This window comes from Capricornis sumatraensis, chromosome 20 (genome assembly GCF_032405125.1).
Source record: "Capricornis sumatraensis isolate serow.1 chromosome 20, serow.2, whole genome shotgun sequence".
In the NCBI taxonomy this organism is placed as follows: domain Eukaryota; kingdom Metazoa; phylum Chordata; class Mammalia; order Artiodactyla; family Bovidae; genus Capricornis; species Capricornis sumatraensis.
This window is the reverse complement of record NC_091088.1, coordinates 37,142,572-37,167,586: the sequence shown is the minus strand read 5'-3', so window position 1 is coordinate 37,167,586 and position 25,015 is coordinate 37,142,572.

The window sequence follows — 25,015 nt, the reverse complement described above, 5'->3', positions numbered from 1 at the left end:
GGGGAAGGTGTACTTTAACTCCAATGAATTGCTAACAATGTGTGATGAAAATCAAGTTTAATATTTAGATGAAAACTTCAAGAGTGCTGTATTGTATATATATATCACTAGCTCTGTACACTGATGTGCTGCAATAATGGGTTTCCACACTTAGTTTGCTTTTATCTAAGATCTACAAGTGGAGGGCCTTATAATAAGTGCCGTTGTAGTTAGATACAGAGTTGCACATAGAACCATCCCGCAGGCAACAAGATGGCAAACACACAATACCATTTGAAGTCAGATCTGGATTCAAATCTCAATCCTTACATTTAAAAAAAAAAAGTGTGTTTTCGATGATTATAGCATCTCTCTGATCTCTGAGTCTTTATTTAAGCATCAGATATTTGCAGTGCTCAAAAGAAAGAGTTAAGTCAGTTCCAGGCTCAGGATATTGGCTTAAACTATGTTAGTGCCCTTCAAGTTTATAAGAGAGAGGAGAAAACAATTATTTAGAAGTTTGAAAGATGGATTGATCCCTTTGGGCCTAAATATCAAGTATTTGGTGGAGAACATGTTGGGGTGGCTCTTGCAGAGATGGTGCTTGGAGAAGTAAAGGTATGAGTAGTGCTTCGAAAGGGAAATTTTGCTTAGCAACATGGAATCATTTGGGCAAAGTGCTGGAAATAGGAGGGCATGATTCCTGTGTAGAATGTATGGACAGTTAAATGTGGTCAAAGCGTAATTTAATTTTCTAAAATAATTTCCTTATGCAACCTGAATCTTATTTGGAATCCTTGTTGGGTTATTTAAGCGTATTTTTTCTGACATCATTAAAATGAGGTGTTTCAAATTGCCAGGGCTTGAATTATCACACTTATTGGATTAATAGAATCTGAATAAACACCCAGTGGACACTGAGCTTCCAACTCCACTGTGAGAGTAAATTTATCACCTTCACTTTCATCAGTGGGCAGTTGACACAAAGGATCCCATAGAGACACAACACAATGTCTATGTTACTCCTTTTTTTTTTTTTTAACTTGACCTTTCTTTCTTTCAAATAGATATGCACAGAATTGTTTATAAGATGAGATAACCTGGCTCTGTTTGAAGTGTTTACAGAAAAGATTTCCCAAGCTGCTAAAGAAGAAAGATTTCAGAGACTATCAAAGTCTTGTTAATACGATCAATAAAACCATGGGTTAGTTTATCTCATGTTAATCTAAACAAAATTTTATGATCCAAGGTCAGACTTTCATCTTGGTTAGACCATCAAACCAGGAATGAAAATTCATTTCAGGAATGATTGAGTTGCATTGGACATTAGCACTGGGAAGATCTTGATCTGAATCTTAGATCCACCATTAACTAGTTGTGTGCATATATTTTTTAAGTTCTGTTTTCTTATTGACAAAATGGGAGTTAGAACTGTCTCACAAGGTGTTGCATTAACAGTTTCAAGATATATTTTAAAAGCTTGGTATTGTGCTTATTAGTAAGGTTTTAATAATTATTATTTTTATTTAATTGTATAAATGACATTTAGTTTATACAAATATATGCCAGAAGTAATTGATGTCTTAATGGAACTTTATAGTGGAGGAAGGACTGATTTATTAGTAATAAATTATGGTAGAGTAAAATTAATCTTTAAGGAATTCATAAGCATAATTCTACAAGAGCACAAATGAAAGAATGATTAATTTGGGTGTGAGAGACTAGGGGACGCCTCCCAGCGGCATTGACATTTGAGTTTAGCCATAAAGGATGACTTTTCTAATAATCTGAAAATGAAGGTAGAGATGCTGGGAATGAGGAACTGCATGGAACCCAGGGGCAGGAATAGCATCCTCTTGAAATATGGAATGGAGCACTATATGATTAGTCTTTTCAGTTTTTGAGAGACACTTGGCTGACTTATCTATGTTTCCATCTGAGAGTCCCTTATTATTACATTGTATCACTGCCTATCACTTCCCCTCTGTTCTCCAGCTTATCCTTCTCTCATCTCTCCACTTTGCATTTCAGATTCCTGCCACAGCTCTATTTCCATAAAATCTATCATTTGCAAAGGAATCACCAATACATATCTCTAGCACCATAAGAGATTTTGGGGAAAAATATTCAAGTGGAGAGTAATAGTGTGCACACAATTCTCCCAAGCTCTAATTAAACCACAGTTTTATCCAGTCATAGTTGTTTATTCCTCATAGTCAGAGTTCCAATGGAGAGTGGCTTGCATCCATGATATTTTATGTATAACAGAGACAAGAAGCAGGGAACATTGATGTGTCTGTATGATGATGAAAGTAGCCTGACAGGGTACGGTCTCAAGTTCAAGTTCAGTCGCTCAGTTGTGTCCAACTCTTTGCAACGCCATAGGCTGCAGCATACCAGGCTCCCCTGTCCATCACCAACTCCCAGAGTTTACTCAGACTCATATCCATTGAGTTGGTGATGCCATCCAACCATCTCATCCTCTATCGTCCCCTTCTCCTCCTGCCTTCCATCTTTCCCAGCATCAGGGTCTTTTTCAATGAGTCAGTTCTTTGCATTAGGTGGCCAAAGTACTGGAGTTTCAACTTCAGCATCAGTCCTTCCAATGAATATTCAGGACTTATTTCCTTTAGGATGGATTGGTTGGATCTCCTTGCTGTCCAAGGAACTCTCAAGAGTCTTATCCAACACCACATTTCAAAAGCACCAATTCTTCTGTGCTCAGCTTTCTTTATAGTCCAACTCTCACATATGTACACATCCATACATGACTAATGGAAAAACCATAGCTTTGACTAGACAGTCCTTTACAGTCTATGGGGTTGAAAAGAGTTAGACTTGACTGAAGCGACTTAGCACACAGGGAATAACAGTGAGGATCACCAGACGTTTGACACAAATGTGGCAAATATGGTTTCTTATGCATGACACTCTGCTTATGAATACTCTTGAGCCTTTAGATCCTTTTTCAAGCTAGTGCAACTTCCACAGAGTTTTGCCCCAAGTTGATCGAGGAGGTAAAACCTATCTTGACATTCTGTAGTTCTATACTCTAGACATGGAAATTAACTTCACCAGATACTGCAGACATAGAAAGGACTTTAGATAGTAGACCATTCCCCTGGTTCCTACCTCCTTTGTCTTTATATTGGCTAAAGGTCTTCCAGAATGACTAGTGAAATGTACTATGAGAAATGGAGGTCTAGACATGATTTTTATTCTCATCAGTATATTCTCTTCTCTTAATTGGTCACAGTAGTATAAAATAGAAAACAAAGAGGGTGTTTATGAAAAAGTCAAAAATAAAAAATAAATCAGTAAAATGAAGGGAGGGAAGAATAAAAATAAAGCAATCTGGAGTGCCTGGAAAATGAATTACCTGTAAATACAGAGATAGAGATTGTGTGATTCTAATAATAAATCCAGAGGATAATATAGCTTCATAAATGAAAGAAGTATAGGAAAGAGTATATCATCCTACATATTAACTAGATTCATTCTATATTTAAAATAATGAAAAATGGACACTTGACTTTTTTCTTCCCAAAGGAATGCAGGAGCCTAGGGAAAGTAATCCATGTATAACCAAATCACTTACGTGGTTATATTTGCATGTGAAAAATATAAGTGTTGAAATTGGTCTGTAATATTGATTATTGCTGAATCCATTTGGACAGCACTAAGCAAAAGCACTTGCAAATTAAATAGCATCAATTTGTACTGTTGATTTAAACTTTCATATAAATAAAGTTTAGTTCAGTTCAGTCGCTCAGTCATGTCCAACTCTTTGCGACCCCATGAATCACAAGGTCTTCCAGAAGACCCCCCTGTCCATCACCAACTACCTGAGTTCACTCAGATTCATGTTCATTGAGTCAGTGATGCCACCCAGCCATCTCATCCTCTGTCGTCCCCTTCTCCTCCTGCCCCCAATCCCTCCCAGCATCAGAGTCTTTTCCAATGAGTCAACTCTTCACATGAGGTGGCCAAAGTACTGGAGTTTCAGCTTTAGTATCATTCCTTCCGAAGAAATCCCAGGGCTGATCTCCTTAAGAATGGACTGGTTGGATCTCCTTACTGGAGGGACTCTCAAGAGGCTTCTCCAACACTACACTTCAAAAGCATCAATTCTTTGGCGCTCAGTGTTCTTCACAGTCCAACTCTCACATCCATACATGATCACAGGAAAAACCATAGCCTTGACTAGACGGGGCTTAGTTGGCAAAGTAATGTCTCTGCTTTTGAATATGCTATCTAGGTTGGTCATAACTTTTCTTCCAAGGAATAAGCGTCTTTTAATTTCATGGCTGCAGGCACCATCTGCAGATTTTGGATCCCCAAAAGATAAAGTCTGACACTGTTTCCATTGTTTCCCCATCTATTTCCCATGAAGTGATGGGACCAGATGCCATGATCTTCGTTTTCTGAATGTTGAGCTTCAAGCCAACTTTTTCACTCTCCTCTTTCACTATCATCAAGAGGCTTTTTAGTTCCTCTTCACTCTCTGCCATAAGGGTGGTGTCATCTGCATATCTGAGGTTATTGATATTTCTCCTAGCAATCTTGATTCCAGCTTGTGTTTCTTCCAGTCCAGTGTTTCTCATGATGTACTCTGCATAGAAGTTAAATAAGCAGGGTGACAATATACAGCCTTGATGTACTCCTTTTCCTATTTGGAACCAGTCTGTTGTTCCATGTCCAGTTCTAACTGTTGCTTCCTGACCTGCATACAGATTTCTCAAAAGGCAGGTCAGGTGGTGTGGTATTCCAATCTCTCTCAGAATTTTTAACAGTTTATTGTGATCCACACAGTCAAATGCTTTGGCATAGTCAATAAAGCAGAAATAGATGTTTTTCTGGAACTCGCTTGCTTTTTCCATGATTCAGCAAATGTTAGCAATTTGATCTCTGGTTCCTCTGCCTTTTCTAAAACCAGCTTGAAATTCTGGAAGTTCACGGTTCACGTATTTTTGAAGCCTGGCTTGGAGAATTTTGAGCATTACTTTACTAGCATGTGAGATGAGTGCAATTGTGCGGTAGTTTGCGCATTCTTTGGCATTGCCTTTCTTTGGGATGGGAATGAAAACTGACCTTTTCCAGTCCTGTGGCCACTGCTGAGTTTTCCAAATTTGCTGGCATATTGAGTGTAGCACTTTCACAGCATCATCTTTCAGGATTTGCAATAGCTCAACCAGAATTCCATCACCTCCTCTAGCTTTGTTCATAGTGATGCTTTCTAAGGCCCACTTGACTTCACATTCCAGGATATCTGGCTCTAGATGAGTGATCACACCATCATGATTATCCGGGTCATGAAGATCTTTTTTGTACAGTTGTTCTGTGTATTCTTACCACATCTTCTTAATATCTTCTGTTTCTGTAAGGTCCATACCATTTCTGTCCTTTATCGAGCCCATCTTTGCATGAAATGTTCCCTTGGTATCTCTAATTTTCTTGAAGAGATCTCTAGTCTTTCCCTTTCTGTTCTTTTCTTCTATTTCTTTGCACTGATCGCTGAAGAAGGCTTTCTCTCTTCTTGCTATTCTCTGGAACTCTGCATTCAGATGCTTATATCTTTCCTTTTCTCCTTTGCTTTTCACTTCTCTTCTTTTCACAGCTATTTGTAAGGCCTCCCCAGACAGCCATTTTGCTTTTTTGCATTTCTTTTCCATGGGGATGGTCTTGATCCCTGTCTCCTGTACAATGTCACGAACCTCATTCCATAGTTCATCAGCACTCTACCTATCAGATCTAGGCCCTTAAATCTATTTCTCACTTTCACTGTATAATCATAAGGGATTTGATTTAGGTCCTATCTGAATGGTCTAGTGGTTTTCCCTACTTTCTTCAATTTGAGTCTGAATTTGGCAATAAGGAGTTCATGATCTGAGCCACAGTCAGCTCCTGGTCTTGTTTTTGTTGACTGTATAGAGCTTCTCCATCTTTGGCTGCATAGAATATAATCAGTCTAATTTCGGTGTTGACCATCTGGTGATGTCCATGTGTAGAGTCTTCTCTTGTGTTGTTGGAAGAGGGTGTTTGCTATGACCAGTGCATTTTCTTGGCAAAACTCTATTGGTCTTTGCCCTAATTCATTTCGCATTCCAAGGCCAAATTTGCCTGTTACTCCAGGTGTTTCTTGACTTCCTACTTTTGCATTCCAGTCCCCTATAATGAAAAGGACATCTTTTTTGGGTGTTAGTTCTAAGAGGTCTTGTAGGTCTTCATAGAACCGTTCAACTTCATCTACTTCAGCGTTACTGGTTGGGGCATAGACTTGGATTACCGTGATATTGAATGGTTTGCCTTGGAGATGAACAGAGATCATTCTGTCATTTTTGAGATTGCATCCAAGTACTGCATTTTAAACTCTTTTGTTGACCATGATGGCGACTCCATTTTTTCTTAGGGATTCCTGCCCACAGTAGTAGATATAATGGTCCTCTGAGTTAAATTCACCCATTCCAGTCCATTTTAGTTCTCTGATTCCTAGAATGTCGACATTCACTCTTGCCATCTCTTGTTTGACCACTTCCAATTTGCCTTGATTCATGGACCTGACATTCCATGTCCCTATGCAATATTGCTCTTTACAGCATCAGACCTTTCTTCTATCACCAGTCACATCCACAGATGGGTTTTGTTTTTTCTTTGGCTCCATCGCTTCATTCTTTCTGGAGTTATTTCTCCACTGATCTCCAGTAGCATATTGGGCACCTACTGACCTGGGGAGTTCCTCTTTCAGTATCCTATCATTTTTCCTTTTCATACTGTTCATGGTGTTCTCAAGGCAAGAATACTGAAGTAGTTTGCCATTCCCTTCTCCAGTGGACCACATTCTGTCAGACTTCTAAAAAAAAGAGTATAAATGGATAATGACATATATGGAGTTTAAAATTGCGTGCATCACTCCCACAGATGAATTAGATCAAGAGAGTGTAGGAAGGTCCACTCAGAACTGCTTTCTGAAAATAGAAAACAGAAATAGCAGTTGAAGAAATAAATTTTCCTGGGACCCTTTCCTGAAAATTCCCAATAAATTATGATAAAGAGGAGATTAAGAATGGTGATACTGACTTTAATTTTTTGAAATTACTCAGTTTGTCCCCGAGACTAAAATTGAAAGGGTGAAAGCAAAAGCTGGAATCATGTTTTGTTTTCATCAGTTTTGTCCCTTCTGATGTAGCCAAAGCTTGGATCACATTGCTAGTCACAAACTAAAAATAATTCATGAAATCTTAATAAGCTGGAGACTACTTTTTGAAGGAGGAGTGGCATGGGAGAAATAATATTTATTCATAGCTTTTTAAAAATGTGGTCGATATAATAATTTTTATTTGTAAAATAAAATTTAGTACTTCTTATTGGAATATAATTGCTTTACAATGTTGTGTTAGTTTCTGCTATACAGTGAATGAATTAGCTGTACGTATGCATATATAGCCTCCCTCACACTACCTCTCATCCCACCCGTCTAGGTCATCACAGAACACGGAGCTTTGCTTCCTGTGCTTCATAGCAGGTTCCCACTAGCTCTCTATTTTACACATGATAGTGTATATGTGTCAATCCTAATTTTCCAATTTGTCTCACCCTCCTCTTCCCCATATTTAGGATTTCTTAACCCCCACTATAATCATATTATTGTAGGAGATCACTGTCTTTCTCTTTACATATGTATGAAATAAATTCTAAAAATAGTAGATAATTCTTCCATTTACCTAGGAGGCTTAGAAAGTGAAGAGGAACTAAAAAGCTTTTTGATGAAAGTGAAAGAGGAGAGTGAAAAAGTTGGCTTAAAGCTCAACATTCAGAAAACGAAGATCATGGCATCTGGTCCCATCACTTATGGGAAATAGATGGGGAAACAGTGTCAGACTTTATTTTTGGGGGCTCCAAAATCACTGCAGATGGTGGCTGCAGCCATGAAATTAAAAGACGCTTACTCCTTGGAAGGAAAGTTATGACCAACCTAGATAGCATATTCAGAAGCAGAGACATTACTTTGCCAACAAAGGTCCATCTAGTCAAGGATATGGTTTTTCCTGTGGTCATGTATGGATGTGAGAGTTAAACTGTGAAGAAAGCTGAGCGCCAAAGACTTGATGCTTTTGAACTGTGGTGTTGGAGAAGACTCAAGAGTCCCTTGGACTGCAAGGAGATCCAACTAGTCCATGCTAAAGGAGATCAGCCCTGGGTGTTCTTTGCAAGGAATGATGCTAAAGCTGAAACTCCAGTACTTTGGCCACCTCATGTGAAGAGTTGACTCATTGGAAAAGACTCTGATGCTGGGAGGGATTGGGGGCAGGAGGAAAAGGTCAGAGGATGACATGGCTGGATGGCATCACCGACTCGATGGACATGAGTTTGAGTAAACTCGGAGTTGATGATGGACAGAGAGGCCTGGCGTGCTGCAATTCATGGGGTCGCAAAGAGTTGGACATGACTGAGCGACTTAACTGAACTGAACTAAGAAGGCTTCGATGAGGTTTTTCCCAATTATCTTAGGAGGCAGACCTAGAGTTTCAGAGGCTTAGACCATCTCCTAAGGTATTAACCATCTCTGGGTAACACTTGTCTCACCAGATGTTAGAAAGTGGTAGATTTTTAAACACAGGGAATGTTTGGCCAAGCTGTTTCAACGACCTTGTTGTTGTTGTTGTTGTTGTTCAGTCGCTAAGTCATGTCTGACTCTTTGTGACCCCATGGACTGCAGCACATTGGGCTCCTCTGTCCTTCACTGTCTCGTGGAGTTTGCTCAGATTCATGCCAGTTGGGTCAGTGATGCTATCTAATCATCTCATCTTCTTCTGCCTCTTCTCCTTTTGCGTGCAGTCTTTCCCACCATCAGAGTCTTTCCCAGTGAATCAGCTCTTGGCATCAGGTGGCCAAAGTCTTGGAGATTCAGCTTCAGCATCAGTCCTTCCAATGAATATTCAGGGTTGGTTTCTTTTAACATTGACTGTTTTGATCTCCTTGCAGTCCAAGGGACTCATAATAGTCTTCTCCAGCACCACAGTTTAAAAGCATCAATTCTTCTGCACTCAGCCTTTTTTATGTTCCAGCTCTTACATCTGTACATGACTACTGGAAAGACCACAGCTTTGTGTTTGTTGGCAAACAACTGAGGAGCCCAATATTTGGTCAAAGTCACAACATAGCATTCACAATATAAACTGCAGCTACTCATTTATAAACTCTGAAACTTAAGTGGGAAATGGTTCAAAAAGAAACAGAAGCTTTATACTATGTGAACAATAAATGAACTGAAGTAATAGTCAATAAAACAAAGTATATAAAGTTATAACAAATATGCCTCTGACAATTATATCCTTCTTTAGAAACAATTTCACTGGAGAAATCTTAAACACATTAACTCAGGCACCGTTACATAAACACATGTCTCTCTGTCACACTGAGTGGAATTTACTACAACTTCCACCTAAACCCTGCTAAGCCAGCAATGCCAATGACATTGTTGACCTTTTTTTTTTTTTTGTCCTGACAACAGCATCGTATCTGTGGTCTGATGTATTCTACAGTACCCTTTACAGCAGTTCCCAAACTTTTTGGCACCAGTGACTGATTTTATGGAAGACAATTTTTCCATTTTTCCATGGACAGGGATGGGGAGGATTGTTGAGCCTGTATTGTGAGCCACGAGGAGTTGTAGATGAAGCTCTGCTTACACATGTGCTGCTCACTTCCTACTGTTCCTAACAGGCTATGGACCAGTACTGGTCCTCAGCCCGGGGGTTGGGGACCCCCGCTTTAACATATGCTTCATGTAACACCATTTGTAGTATTCTTGTTTTGTAAATTGTCTCTATTGACTAGAACAGTGTTGATTACATAGTACATACCCAATAAAACACTTACAATGAGTAAAGATGCTAATTTCACTTCCATCCATTTATCTTTCCACGAATATGAATGAGCTTTGCAGATATTTCTCTTAAACCCCTTCCCAGGTGGCTCAGTAGTAAAACAAAAAACAGAACAAAACAAAAAAACCCACCTGCCAAGGAGCCACAGGAAACTTGAGTTTGATCCTTGGATCCTGAAGATCCCCTGAAGGAAGAAATGGCAACCCACTCCAGTATTCTTGCCTGGGAAATCCTACGGATAGAGGGGCCTAGTGAGCTACAGTCCATAGGGTCGGAAAGAGTCGGACATGATTGAGCAACTGAGTACATGCGCACATTTCTCTTAAAAGTAGCCTCCAACCCAAGAACGCCTGCGTTTTTGTATATAGTTTCTTAATACAATATTAATGTATTCTCCTATCATATTATCTCCGATAGTGACTTTTCCTCTGGTCATTATTTAACAAATAATACTGCTGAATAAGTCTTATTTAGCACCTCCTCTGTGTCATGAAAGATGCTGACATCCTCTGAGAGTCAGATGCTTCTTTTCATGTTTTATTTTAGCTATTCCTAAAGGAAGCAGTTTGTGGAAATATAATAGAATGTTGAGAAAATAATTATTCTGTCACATCTGAACTAGCAGTGGTATGTAACATGGAAATAAGATTAAAGTCAGGTTTCTGAAAGTACCTTTTAAGTGTGGAAGTTACTTTTGCAAATGAAATATTTTGTTTTATTTGGTTACTTTTTGTTGTATCCTGTTGTTTGTTCCTAAAGACTACATTTTAGTAAATATTAGTAAATATAATGTAAATTTAGTAAATATATATGTATATATATGTATACATATATTAATTTTATTGGCACTGAAGAAAGCAAAATGTTCAATGATGTGTTATACAAATGATATAAATAGAACATAATCTCCAGATAAATACTGAGATTCCAAAATGGCTTTGATCACATGGTTTTATCCTTGGAGGGAAAGCTGAATGACCAGTTGTAAAGAGCAGGTTAGAGAGCATCACTGACTCAATGGATATGAATTTGAGAAAACTCTGGGACACAGTGAAGGACAGGGAATACTGGCATACTGCAGTCTATGGGGTCGAAAAGAGTCAGACACAACTGAGCAACTCAACAACAATGAAGACAGGGACTTTTTACTGAATAGGTTCAGGTTTCTATTCCTGACAGTCATTAACCTTGAGCTTTGACCAAGTTACTTACTTTATCTTTTGAGTCATAGTTTTATCCTTTACTAAATGGGGATTAAAAATACCAAGAGAGAGAGGGCATGTAGCTTTGTAAAAAAAATTTTAGTACACACTTTGATTTGTAGCAAATGATCAATGAGTGATTTCTGTTATTTTTCTAGAACTCCTCTTTTCAAAAAAAAAAAATGCTTGTTTTTATCTCCATCAATATGCTAACTATTTTAAATAAAAGAAGTTGCATTGTATCAAAAAAAAAAAACAATTCCTAGTTAATAGATTTCTATGTACTCTACTTTTGCAACCACATAAAAATAGTAAGTAGGGCTCTGTAGGCTATCAATAATTTACACTTCACAGAGCAACTGGTTGTTGAGTTAAGCAGACTGGTACATGGCTTTTTTGTAAAATAAGCAAATTAGGTATGAGGAGTTTGGGGCAAGGCTTTTCTTTCATGGAGTTTCAACTGCTGTAGTACCCATTACAGAGGAATTATGAGCCATATTTGACCCACTTTAGTTGTTTCCTGTCAAATTAAATGTTAAGCAAAGTGAATACTACAAAATTCTTCCTATGAGAAGGTTATTAATATAAAAAGCTGGATATCAGGAAGGTCAAAACCTAATTTTAAGGTGCTCCAAGCAATTTTGACAAACTCTCTACATAAGGGCAGATGCTACATAGAAATTTTCTACATGCCTAATTTTAATAATACCATTTTCCCAGTTTTTCTGTGAAATTAGTATGAAAATTCCAAAGGAACAAATAACTACTGATGGCATATGATATTCCCCAAATTATTAGATATTTTGTATATATTAGGTTTTTTTGTCCATAATAATATATTATGACAGATATTAATATATCTATATTAATTAAAACTCTTCTAGTTGAAAGTGTCAGAATTAACTTAGATGACTTTGGGAAAAAAGAAAAATAAACTACATAATTTACATAACAGCAGAAAAGGCAATAAAAGCTATGCTTTCAAGGTTTCATGAAGGAATCTGAAACTTGAATGCAACTAGTGTTGTGTTTGCAAGCCATGAAAACCAGCTCTGGCTATAATAAAGAGAAAGAAATGTTTGTTTAAAAGATATCAGGTACCCTTGTTCAATATAGATTAGAACCTCAAGTCAGGAATATGACAGAGATAGAGGAAATTCCAGAAAGCCAAAGAGCCGTAAACTTAGCTATTTTTAGTTTCTCTAGGAAGCCACGTATGCTATACCAGGATGGGGCCACCACTGGAAGTAAAAATCGTCACCAATACCGCATCAGCAAATAACATTAGCACAGTTGCTCTGTTTTCCACATCCAGACAGACACTGCGAGAGGAGATTCCAATTAGACTAGCTTAGAAATTGGCCTCATCTCCTGAGGTTTTTTCCATGGAAGGATTCTGACCTTGTGTGGAGCAAGACTCCATACAAAGCGGGAATTCAATGAGAAAAGGCCTGACAGCCCCTCCAAACAATAGTCACCATAGCTCTCTTCCTTTGCTCAGTAAATTTGCCTCTCTCTGGATTGGCAGCATCCTCTCCTATACATCAACTTCTTCCATTTGTTAGGAACAAAGACTGCTAACAAATGCCAAATTTATATATTCATCACCAAAGGGGAAATCATTAATTCTCCTTTTTGCATTTTTATGAATTGTGAAATTTTTTGGATTATCAGTATTTGGAATGCATGCTCATCTCTGTTGCCAGGAAAGTCCTCAGTTGACATCTCTCATTAAAACACGGTTGAATTAGGCATAGAGTCATTTACTCTAAAGATTTTAGCTTTATATAGGTATCCACATTTGCACTTGACTGAAGAGAATATTGAACTTAGAAGATATAAGGGAGCTTCTATACAGTTATAAGAATGCTGGATGCTGGAATATATATTGAAATTCAGTGTGTATGGCTGTCTTTAAAATGCACCCTTCTGCCTTCCAACTGCTCCATAAATAGGAAGTATGGCCACACAAGCTATTTAACTCTCTATTGCTCCAATCATTTGCTGAAATAATGGATAATTTAAAGAGTTTGAAAAGTAAAATGGCAGTAAAGATTTTAATTAAACCTTCAGTAGTCAGCTACTTTAAGCACTACAAAAATATTTGATTGAAATTTTCTAGTCAACTTTAAAAAACTTAGCAAATTTACCCTGATTTAGCAAAATATCTCTAGGGATGCGAGGAAAGCAACACCCTCCCAACCCCGTCACATTGATTTTTTAACTAACGTTTTATGAAATACTCTTGCCATGAAGTTTCATTATTTGGGGGTTAATTATCAAAGGCAAAATGTCATCTCAGTGATTAGAGGATACTGTTTCATTAATGATAATTTAGGCAGAAATTTTTATATCAAATTATACAATAGTGTGGGCTTCCCAGGTGGCACTTGTGGTAAAGTAAACCCTGCCAATGCAGGAGACATAAGAGATAGAGGTTCAGTCCTCACATTGGGAAGATCCCCTGGAGGAGAGCATGGCAACCCACTCCAATATTCTTGCTCAGAGAATTCCAGGGACAGAGGAGCCTGGTGGGTTGCAAAGAATCAGACACGACTGAGTGACTTAGAATGCATGCAATAGAGTACTTATGCTAAATTATTGTTTCCAAACCTGAATAATCATCAGAATATCCTTAGAGAATATTCAGTGTTTTTATTAATGCAGATACATAGGTTTCACCTAAGAGTTTTGAATTGTAACCTTGTGGGTTATTATAATACAGAAATACATATTTTTTAAATGCTCTCAGAGTAATTGTAATGATTAGATGGGATTGGATGCTACATAACTAAATGATGGTTTTAATAGAAAGATTAAATCTAAACATTTTCTTAGTCTTTAAACCATTTCAGTACAGGATTTTAAGGTTATATGTGAAAGGATTTTCCTATGGCTCCATTACTATGCAAAATATAGGGTTTTTAACTTATTTGTACTATTATTCAATGTCTTTAGACATTTGTTGATGATGGAATATTCACCCATTGGTGAACGTGTACATGGAAATCCAGACATAACTGCATGTTCAGGAAATAGGATATGACTGCTATATTGGCAACCATTCGCCTGAGTTAATTCAATTTCAGTTTTTTTACACATTTATTGAGCAACATCTATCTTATGGACAGTGTTAGGACCTGTAAGAGTAGGGGAGAAATATAAAAGTAAAAATTTTAAATTTAGTCAGTTAAATCAGCATGTGATGATTAATAAAGTAGATTTTTCTATTTAAATAATAAATAAGCTCTGCATTTTAGGCAGAATTAAATGCACAGTGAGGAAATAAAGCTAAAAAATAAAAGTCATAAAGATGTGTAAGATTTACCAGAGTAAGAGAGACAGTTGGAGTTTTGAGGGCTGTGGGAAGTAAGAATCAGGATTTGACAAGGTGATGGATGATAAAGTAGAATAGAATCTTCAGCTATGCCAACTGCCAAATGTCCCTGTTGGGGTATCTCTAGACTTAAAGGAATGAAGCACAAATGCTTTGTCTTTATACAATGTTATAGATGAGGTTTAGACTGATTCCCTAACTTCAGTGAAAGTTCAGATCCCTGAAGGGCTTCCCAAGAGGCTCAGTGGTAAAAATAAATAAATAAATTCACCTGCCAATGCAGGAGACACAGGTTTGATCCCTGGGTTGGAAAGATCCCCTGGAGTAGAAAATGGCAACCCTCTCCAGTATTCTTGCTGGTATAATCTCACGGACAGAGGAGCCTGGCAGGCTACAGTCCATGGGGTCACAGAAAGTAGGACATGACTGAGCACACACACAAGCATGCTCTCTCAGATCCCGGATTGTTATTTAATGGAATTGTAGTGCCATCAGGGCACAGTGCTTCCTAAGACAGAGTGAATGGTTCACATTCCTCGGGACTGGGGTCAATATAACACTGTTTTTCCCAACAAGAAGAATGGCAGACTGTCAGGAATGGTCTAGCTGCTTAGCTAAAAGATCACTGTCTTTCCCACCAATCTCCAAGTTGTTGTTGTTCAGTTGCTCAGTCGTGTCTGACTTTTTGTGACCCCATGCACTGACCCATGCCAGGTTTCCCTGTCCTTCACGATCTCCTGGGAATTTGCTGAAACTCATGTCCATCAAGTCAACAATGCCATGCAACCCTCCCATCTTCTGTTGCCCCCTTCTCCTGCCCTCAGTCTTTCCCAAGATTAGGGTCTTTTCCAAAAAGTCAGCTCTTCACATCAAGTGGACAAAGTATTGGAGCTTCAGCTAAAGCATCAGTCCTTCTAATATATATTCAAGGTTGATTTCCTTTAGGATTTATTATCAGGCTCAAAAATGAAAATAAAATGTGGAACAGTATGTCTAACAGACTAGCATCATTTATACATACCATTTAGGTTGACTTTTGTGTGCATTTGGTATCATGGTGATGGTGGCCTCATAAAATGAGCTTGGAAATATTCCTTCCTCTGCAAATTTTTGGAAGAATTTGAGAAGGATGGGTGTTAGCTCATCTCTAAATGTGTGATAGAATTTGCGTATGAGGCCATCTGATCCTGGACATTTGTTTGTTGGAAGATTTAATCAGTTTCAATTTAGTTACTTATGACTGGTCTGTTCATACTTTCCATTTATTCCTGGCTCAGTCTTGGAGGGGTGTAACTTTCTAAGAATTTGTCTATTTCTTCCAGGTTGTCCATTTTATTGGCATATAGTTGCTTGTAGTAGTCTCTTATGATCCTTTATATTTCTGTGATGTCTGTTGTAACTGTGACCAGGCTTAGATCACAAAATGTCTTAGGCCAAAATGACTTCTTTTATATGAAGAAAGCCGTGCCTGTTCTTTTTCTCCAGGTATCTCCTACCCTATCTGATTACAAAGCTGCTACATAAGTATTGAAAATTAATAACCATATAGTTATATGGGTTTGTTTCTTGCAAATATTTCTAATGGTACAGGAAATAAAGGCTAAGGAATATTTTGTGTGTGTGTGTGTGTGTAATTTTTAAAACATCTGAGAACCCAGGAAAAACATTTAAAGACTGGAAGCGTTTTTTATAGGCTTCTAGCTAGCCTTCTCCCCCGATATTTAGGCTATTTTACTTATGAAGCACCAAGTAGTCAACATACACCACCAATGTGCAATCCACTGGTTTCACATAGCTGCTGCTAAGTCGCTTCAGTCGTGTCCGACACTGTGTGACCCCATAGATGGCAGCCCACCAGGCTCCCCCTTCCCCAGGATTCTCCAGGCAAGAACACTGGAGTAGGTTGCCATTTCCTTGTCTAATGCATGAAAGCGAAAAGTGAAAGTGAAGTCACTCAGTCGTGCCCGACTCTTAGCGATCCCATGGACTGCAGCCTACCAGGCTCCTGTGTCCTTGGGATTTTCCAGGCAAGAGTATTGACTCCAGTCGTTTGCCATTGCCTTCTCCAGTTTCACATAGGTATCTTGCTAAATCATAAGATATCTTTCTCTGTTCTAAGCTTAGCCACACCTCTTACTTCCATATACTCTTAATTATCATTCTTTAGGCTTAGAATTTGGTCTCAGCCTGATTTTATTCTATGTTTTTACTCTAAAAATGGCTCAACTGTCGTTTTCTCTTTCAGCTTCCTTTGAGGGAATACACTATACACTGCTATAGAACCCATTAATATCATCCATGGAAATCATTCCTTAGACTATATAGATTTCTTTAAGGTCAAGAATAATATTGACTCAGAGAATTGTTTTGGGTTTTGTTGTTACTAATGATCACCAACCCTGCACGTTTTCCCATTTCTAAATTGATCAAATTCAGTAATAACCATTATTTGTTGGTAATGCTAGTACACTGAAAAATCTTCCAAAGTATGGTGCCCATGTGGAAAAACTGCAATCAAAGCACTCCTCAGAAAACCAATTTTCCACCTCCTTGGAAGTGAAAAAATAATAATAACAATAACTGGACCAAGCTATAACTAAGAATCCTTTGATATTTTACTTTTTATGATTTTCTCTTTCACTGCAATTTATTTTTATCAGCAATTTACAAGTTTCCCTTGGACAAAAAAATTACATGCACCACGGTGGGATTATTTTCCTCTTCCTTTTTGATTATGAATTCTGTTACCAGAATGTAAGCAAATTCTACCCTGAGCCCTGTGATTTAAAGATAAATAATAAGAATCAAGGAATCAATAGTTAGTAAAATAATTTAGAAAAAAAATAATAAATTTTTGTATTTGAAGATTAACTTGGTTGTTTTTCTCTCCTTATAAAATTAGTTTTGTTCAAGGCCTAGTGTGCAGGGAAGGCCTTAGGGAAATAAAGTGGTACATTTTTCATTGTCTTCAAATCTGTTTTCTGCTTGAACAGAGTCAGCATTAAATTTAAAGCAAGAAAATCACTTGCTGATGGAAGTCTCAGTATAAGAAGCATGGTAGAAAGGCCTACTCTCTTCTGGGTGTTGATTTTTAGGTCACCCAACTGCACACTTTTCTGACCACACACACACCAGGAATTTGATTTAACACAGTTTGATCACCTAGCCTATATCACAACAAGAGGAAATTCTTTTAAAAACACAAATGTTGCTGTTTACAGCTAATCTGGTAGAACAAAGAGGCTCAGCTTTTAGATCTCAGAGACCCCTTTTTCAAATCCTTACTTTTATACATACTAGCCGTGTGACCTATGTCATATTTAACCTCACTGAATATTAGTTTCCCCATCTGATCAAATTTGTCTGACTCCTATGTTCCATATTATTCCTGTGACATCAGACTTCTCTTAATGTGCCTGTATCCACATAATTATTATTATTAAACAACAATTTCCACTACAGTGTTTTCTTCAGGCCCCACCATTGTATGCCGTGTCCTCAGAGTCCACGGCATGTCTATTCTCATCCTTTTTTTATCACATGCAAATACCCATCAAAGTTTTAGCATTACTGTACTTGGCCTATTTAATCCTATTAGACTGTGATGTCCATAAGTCTGTTCTGCACATCTCTGTTTCCTGAAATCAAAGAAACCATCAGGGTCGTTAGAAATTAGTATGTGCTTAATAATTATCACTTCTTCCTCCATTTAAATATAGCATAATTTCAATAAAGTAGGAAGTTTGAGAAAGGGGTTATCTTCAAGTTAGCTCTAGATTTGGAGTTCTCTGCTTGAAAGGAAAGCAAGGGAACTAAATAAAATAGTCCAACAGCATTTCATGCTACAGAAAGGGCTGTGAGCAAGCTGGTTGCCACTAAACAGTATCCCACATTGATGGCTCAGTTTTTTCCTCCTTTTAAACACGTTCGTTTTTCAGAGTAATACGTGTTGCCGGAGGGAGAGAAAGGTCACAGCAGGAGATGTCATATGTCACTACCTGTGTCGCTACTAGGAGAGTCTACCTCGCTATGCTTACCTCTCAGCAGTCTCCTGCTTATTTTCGTCTTCCCACTGAAGCAAACTCATTTCAAGTACACAATTCAGGGAGCAGTGCCACAGGAAGGAAGGCAGCAGCCTGGGCGGTACTCATACAGTAGATACCTGGAAAGCTTTCCATGGACGAGAATTCAGTTTTGTACCCTGCTTTTGGATGCAGATCTTCCACCTGGTTGACGCTGTTGAAAAGAAGCCCAGGAAAATGCTATCTGCCCCTTTGTTTAACCCAATATTCTGCTTAGAAAAAATTCTTCAGTATACAATGCCTGCATAGAATGTTAAATTTTTAAATAAGATAGGCAAATACAAGTAGGAGGGAGACAAATGTGACTGAGATATATTCATTTATTCAACTGATATTTGAGGAGCAATTATTATGTGCCATGCACATAATTTCTGGGATGCTAGAAGTCTCCTGTGATGGATGAAATTGTCTAGTCAAGAGAGGGAAGAGAGAACAAGTATGCAAATAATTAAAAAGTGATTATAAACTGGAAGAGTTGATATGAAGGAATTATATAAGAGAGTTAATAGATGGTGACATGAAGAAAAGAAAGGGAAAGTTCATAGCAAGCCTTATTGGTGGTCGTGACATTTGAACTTGGAACTGAAAGATGATACTTCTGCTCATAATAAAGATGATATAACAGGGACTGGATTTAACTTTGACCTGAAACAATCATAAAACAAATGAAACAGTTGAAATAAAAGTTTTTCAAGACATAAGCATCCAGCAACAAAAGCAGCGGGCCTGAGTGTTGGCAAGCAAACAAGAATGCCCCGCTCTTGGCTGATCTTACAGTCTTGAGAAAGTTTCCAGACAGTGGTGCAGACAGTAAAACCCAGGAAGCATGCAAGTGTCTCCTTGAATTGAAGAGGTAGGGCTGAGAATGTGGGATTGGTGATGGATGAAGTCCTTAGGTCAGGGAACGGGTGAGAGAGCTACATACAGAGAAAAGTACATATATCTGCAAGGGTCCCCAGTGTGTATCAACACGTGCATGAGAGGAGATCACTCAAACCTGGGAAATGACCTCACAGAAAGATAGAAGTTGACAGAGCGTGACATTTATAGAGGTCCAGAGAGGAGTGCTTATTCTCAGCAGTCAGATTGGGAAGCTTTATAATTCATGGGACATTGGCTGCAATACACAGGGAAGTAACCTTACGTTGAACATTGGTTGCCTTTCAGTTGCTAAGTCATGTCTGACTCTTTGCAACCCCATGAACTTCAGCATGCCAGGCTTCCCTGTCCTTCACTATCTCCTGGAGTTTCCTCAAACTCATGTCCGTTGAGTTGATGATGTCATCCAACCATCTCATCTTCTGTCACCCCCTTCTCCGCCTGCCCTCAATCTTTCCTAGCATCAGAATCTTTCCCAATGAGTTGGCTCTTTGCATGAGTAGGCCAAAGTATTTGAGCTTCAGTTTCAGCATCAGTCCTTCCAATGAATATTCAGGACTGATTTCCTTTAGGATTGATTGGTTTGATCTCCTACCTATCCAAGGGACTCTCAAGAGTCTTCTCCAGCACCACAGTTTGAAAGCATCAATTCTTCAGTTCTCAGCCTTCTTTATGGTCCAGCTATCACATCTCTACATGACTAATGGAAAAATCATAGCTTTGACTATATGGACCTTTGTCAGCAAAATGATATCCTCCTTCTTAATAAGCTGTCTAGTTTTGTCATAGCTTTTTTTCCAAGGAGCAAGTGTCTTTTAATCTCATGGCTGCAGTCACCATTCACAGTGATTTTGGAGTCCAAGAAATAAAAACTTCACTGTTTCCACCTTTTTCTCATATATTTGCCTTGTCTAACTAACTAACATTGGTTAGTTCTACACACACACAAACAAAAAAAATCATAAAATTTAGACCCAGAAGGACAAAACTGCTTCCAAGTTTCTGAACTATGTCCCATAATTAGGCTTAATAGTATTATATGAGATTAGAGAAAGCTCTAACACTCAAGAAAATAAAATCCGCTATAGGCTTCCCTTGTGGCTCAGCTGGTAAAGAACCCATGTGCACTGTGGGAGATTTGGGTTTGATCCCTGGATTGGGAAGATCCCCTGGAGAAGGGAAAGGCTATCCACTTCAGTATTCTGGACTGGAAAATTCCAGGGAGTGTATAGTCCATGGGGTAGCAAAGAGTCTGACACAACTGAGTGACTTCCACTTTCACTTTTATGTTTAGTATACAATAAGATTATCAGGCATGCAAAAAAATGTGAAATCTATTACTAGATGGTAAATAAATGGAAAGAGATCCAGAAGTATCATGGGTATTAGATTTAGTAGGCAAGAACATTAAGATGCTCATTATGACTGTACCTTAATATGAAACCAAAGATAGGTGGAAATATTAGAGATATGAAAAAGATAAATTTTTACAGATGAAAAATTTTTAAATCTTTTTAAAAATTTATTTATTTCAATTGGAGGCTAATTAATTTACAATATTGTAGTGGTTTTTGCCATACATTGACATGAATCAGCCATGGGTGTACATGTGTTTCTCATCCTGAACCCCCCTCCTACCTCTCTCTCTATCCCATCCCTCAAGGTCATCTCAGTGCACCAGCCCTGAGCACCCTGTCTCATGCATCGAACCAGGACTGGCTATCTGTTTCACCTATGATAATATACATGTTTCAATGCTATTCTCTCAAATCATCCCACCCTCATCTTCTCCCATCGAGTCCAAAAGTCTGTTCTTTACATCTGTGTACAGATGAAAATTATAATGTCTGAGGAGAAATATAGAGTAGATGCAAGTTATAGAATATTAGATATTTCAGAAGAAATGAATAGTAAATTTGATGACAAAGCAATAACAATTATTTTTTTAAAAGAAAATAGAGAAACAGAATTTTAAAAACTTCCAGTGAGTTGTGAGACAAGTTAAACCAACCTAATATACATGTAGTTACTGTTCTGGAAGTCAGACAGAATACAGAAAAATGTGTTTTAAAAAATAATGGCTGAATAATTTAAAATTTTGATTAAAATTGAAGATGCACAGATCCAAGAGCAGCACAAAAGCAGATCATACTCAGATTTCTCAAAACTGGTTATAGAGAGAAAATCTTAAAAGTACACATTGTGCACACACACACGCACACACAAAGATAAGGCCTCAAATTCTTTATCCAGCAAACATACCCATAAAAATAGAAATACTTTTCCGACATGCAAAAGCTGAAAGAGTAATCACCAAAGGGCTCACATTCTAAGAAATGTTATAAACATGTCCTTCAGACAGAAGAAAAATGTACCATTTGGAAATATACCTCTAGACGAAAAGGAATGAAGAACACTGAAAACAACTACGTCGGTAAAATACAAACTAGTTTCCTTTTATTTAAATCTCTTTATAACACAATTGACTGTCTAGACAAAAATAATAATATGTAGAACCAAATTACATGACAACAAGAACACATATTTCCTGGAAGGGAGAGGTATAAGTATATTGTTGTAAGTTTCTTATGTTAGATGTGAAGATGTATCACTGAAAGGAAATGTTTGAAAGGTTAGAATGGTTGCTATAAACCCTACATAAACCAGTAAAATAAGAAGCAAAGAGTTATAACTACTAAATTCCACAAAAAGGAGATAGAACCAAAAAAAGTTACATTAATTCAAAAGAAAGCAGAAGAAGAGGGGGAAATGACCCATAAACAAAAGGGGCATAGACAAATGAAGTAATACATTGATAGATATAAAGCTAATGAGATAAATATTTAAATTAAAAGCAAACAGTAAATACCCCATAGGCTAAAATCAAGACTCACTTATAGGTTGGCTGCAAGAAATACTCTTTATAAAGACACAAATACCTTTCATTTAATTAATTTAAGTTAAAAGAATAGAAAAAGGTATGCCATGCTAACACTAACTGAAGGAAAGCTGGATATTAATTTTAATTATTATTATATAATATTAAAATCAGTAACTGTCAGAGCAAATGTTCTCATAGACAAAGATGGTCACTGCATAATTATAAAGAAACCAATTCTTTTCTAAACATTTATTCACCTAATAACAGAACTTTGAAACACATGAATCAAAAATGATAGAGCTGTACAGAGAAATAGATAAATCTACAATGTAATCAGAAATCCCCAATATTTTCAATAATTGATAGAACAAATAGAAAACCAGTAAGGATACAGAAGATTGGAACAATATCACCATCTACCTTCTCCTAGTGGACTTGTTTTTAAAAGGATTTTAAGATTTTATTTATTTATTTATTTATTTGACTGTATTGAATCTTCATTGCTGTGTGTGGGCTTTCTCTACCTACAATGGGCAGGGAGCTCCTCTCTAGTTGGCAGTGTGCAGGCTTCTCACTGTAGTAACTTCTCTTGCTGCAGAGCACGGGTCTCTAGGGTACATGCGCTTCAGTATTTGTGGTGCGTGGGCTCAGTAGTTGTGGCTCGCTTAGTCGCCCCTAAGGCATGTGTAATTTTCCTGGTCCAGGGATGGAAGCATTGTCCCCAGGCAAACCATTAACCACTGGGCCACCAGGAAAGTCCTCTAAGCGACATTTATAGAAGCTGCTGCTGCTGCTGCTGCTAAGTCGCTTCAGTCGTGTCCAACTCTGTGAGATCCCACAGACAGCAGCCCACCAGGCTCCCCTGTCCCTGGGATTCTCCAGGCAAGAACACTGGAGTTGGTTGCCATTTCCTTCTCCAATGCATGAAAGTGAAAAGTGAAAGTGAAGTCGCTCAGTTGTGTCCGACTCTTAGCGACCCCATGGACTGCAGCGCACCAGGCTCCTCCTTCCATGGGATTTTCCAGGCAAGAGTACTGGAGTGGGGTGCCATTGCCTTCTCCATTTATAGAAGAGTACTCCATAAAACCGGAGAAGGTAATGGCACCCCACTCCAGGACTCTTGCCTGGAGAGTCCCAGGGACAGGGGAGCCTGGTGGGCTGCCATCTATGGGGTCACACAGAGTCGGACATGACTGAAGTGATTTAGCAGGAGCAACTCCATAAAACATGAAATAGTTGTACTCATTAAATTCCAAGATACCATAATGATAGAAAATTCAGGCCAAAAAAAGAAGTAAAATTTTGAATTGTTTTAGTCTCTCAGTGCATTGACTACATGCTTGTATTTCTGCAGTAAATCTAGTTAATCTTCTTGGACTTTTCCTCTTTAAATAATTCTGTATATTTCTCCAAGAAATATCTCCTAACTCTTAGGTTTCTGAATTTTCCCTTGATTTAAACTGCCAAGTGGATTTGTTCTAGAACCAAACCGTAGAAGTTTCCCTCATGTATCCCACCCAAAAGTCTGACTATATTTCCCATAGATTTTAGTATTAACCTTCTATTCTTACTTGGACTGCAAGGAGATCCAACCAGTCCATTCTAAAGGAGATCAGTCCTGGGTGTTCTTTGGAAGGAATGATGCTAAAGCTGAAACTCCAATACTTTGGCCACCTCATGCGAAGAGTTGACTCATTGGAAAAGACTCTGATGCTGGGAGGGATTGGGGGCAGGAGGAGAAGGGGATGACAGAGGATGAGATGGCTGAATGGCATCACCGACTCAATGCACCTGAGTTTGGGTGAACTCCAGGAGTTGGTGATGGACACGGAGGCCTGGTGTGCTGCGATTCATGGGGTCGCAAAGAGTCGGACATGACTGAATGACTGAACTGAACTGAACTTACTGGATTATACTGTTTCTTAAGTAAATTATTTTCATCCTTCACCCCAATACCTTTCTCACACTTCTGCACACTTCTCTATCATCCCCATGAAATCTGCAACTCTATAATAGGGTTTGTGTGTATTTATGACCATTCATGTGATTTTATATGGAAGCAAAGATAACAACATCTCCTCCTTTCCCTATGATCAAGAAATGAGAAGTCTAATTTTAAAAGCATGTGAGCAAATACAGTTCTAATGCTTACTAAGTAAAGAAGAATAAAACATTGTTTTTCTGTTTCCTAGAAAAAGGGATTTAACTTTCCATTTCCTGGGATGCTGTGAAATGAGCTCAAAATTAATATGTAGAGACCTGTTCAGTGGTCAACATATTCAGACAGATATCCACTCATATGAAAGTATGCATATGTATATATTAGATGAATCCAGTTTCTATTACATCAAACTATAAATTCTTATGTAAGTCATTTAGTATTCCTGACCCTCAGTTTCTTCAGCATAATAGGAGCATAAGAACCCCTGCTGTGCTGCTACAGGGTTGTTAAGAGTGTTATAAGGAAAATAGGACCTTAAAGAGCTTTAAAATTTTATTCAATTCTTTATTATTGAGAGACCTTTATTATTTGTAGAGTTGGTGTGAAATATAAGTAATGTTAGTGATTTTCAAAGTTTTAGTTGTAAAACTTAGGTATCACATTTGATTATATATAGTCAAAACATTCACAGTTTGTTAAAAGTTTATATGAGAGTATTGAGTTTCATCTTGACTCTTCCTGTTATAGTTTATATTTAAGCAAGTTATGTAATTTCTTTGAATCTTAGTTCATCATGAATTGAAAGTAAGAGGATACATTCTGAGTC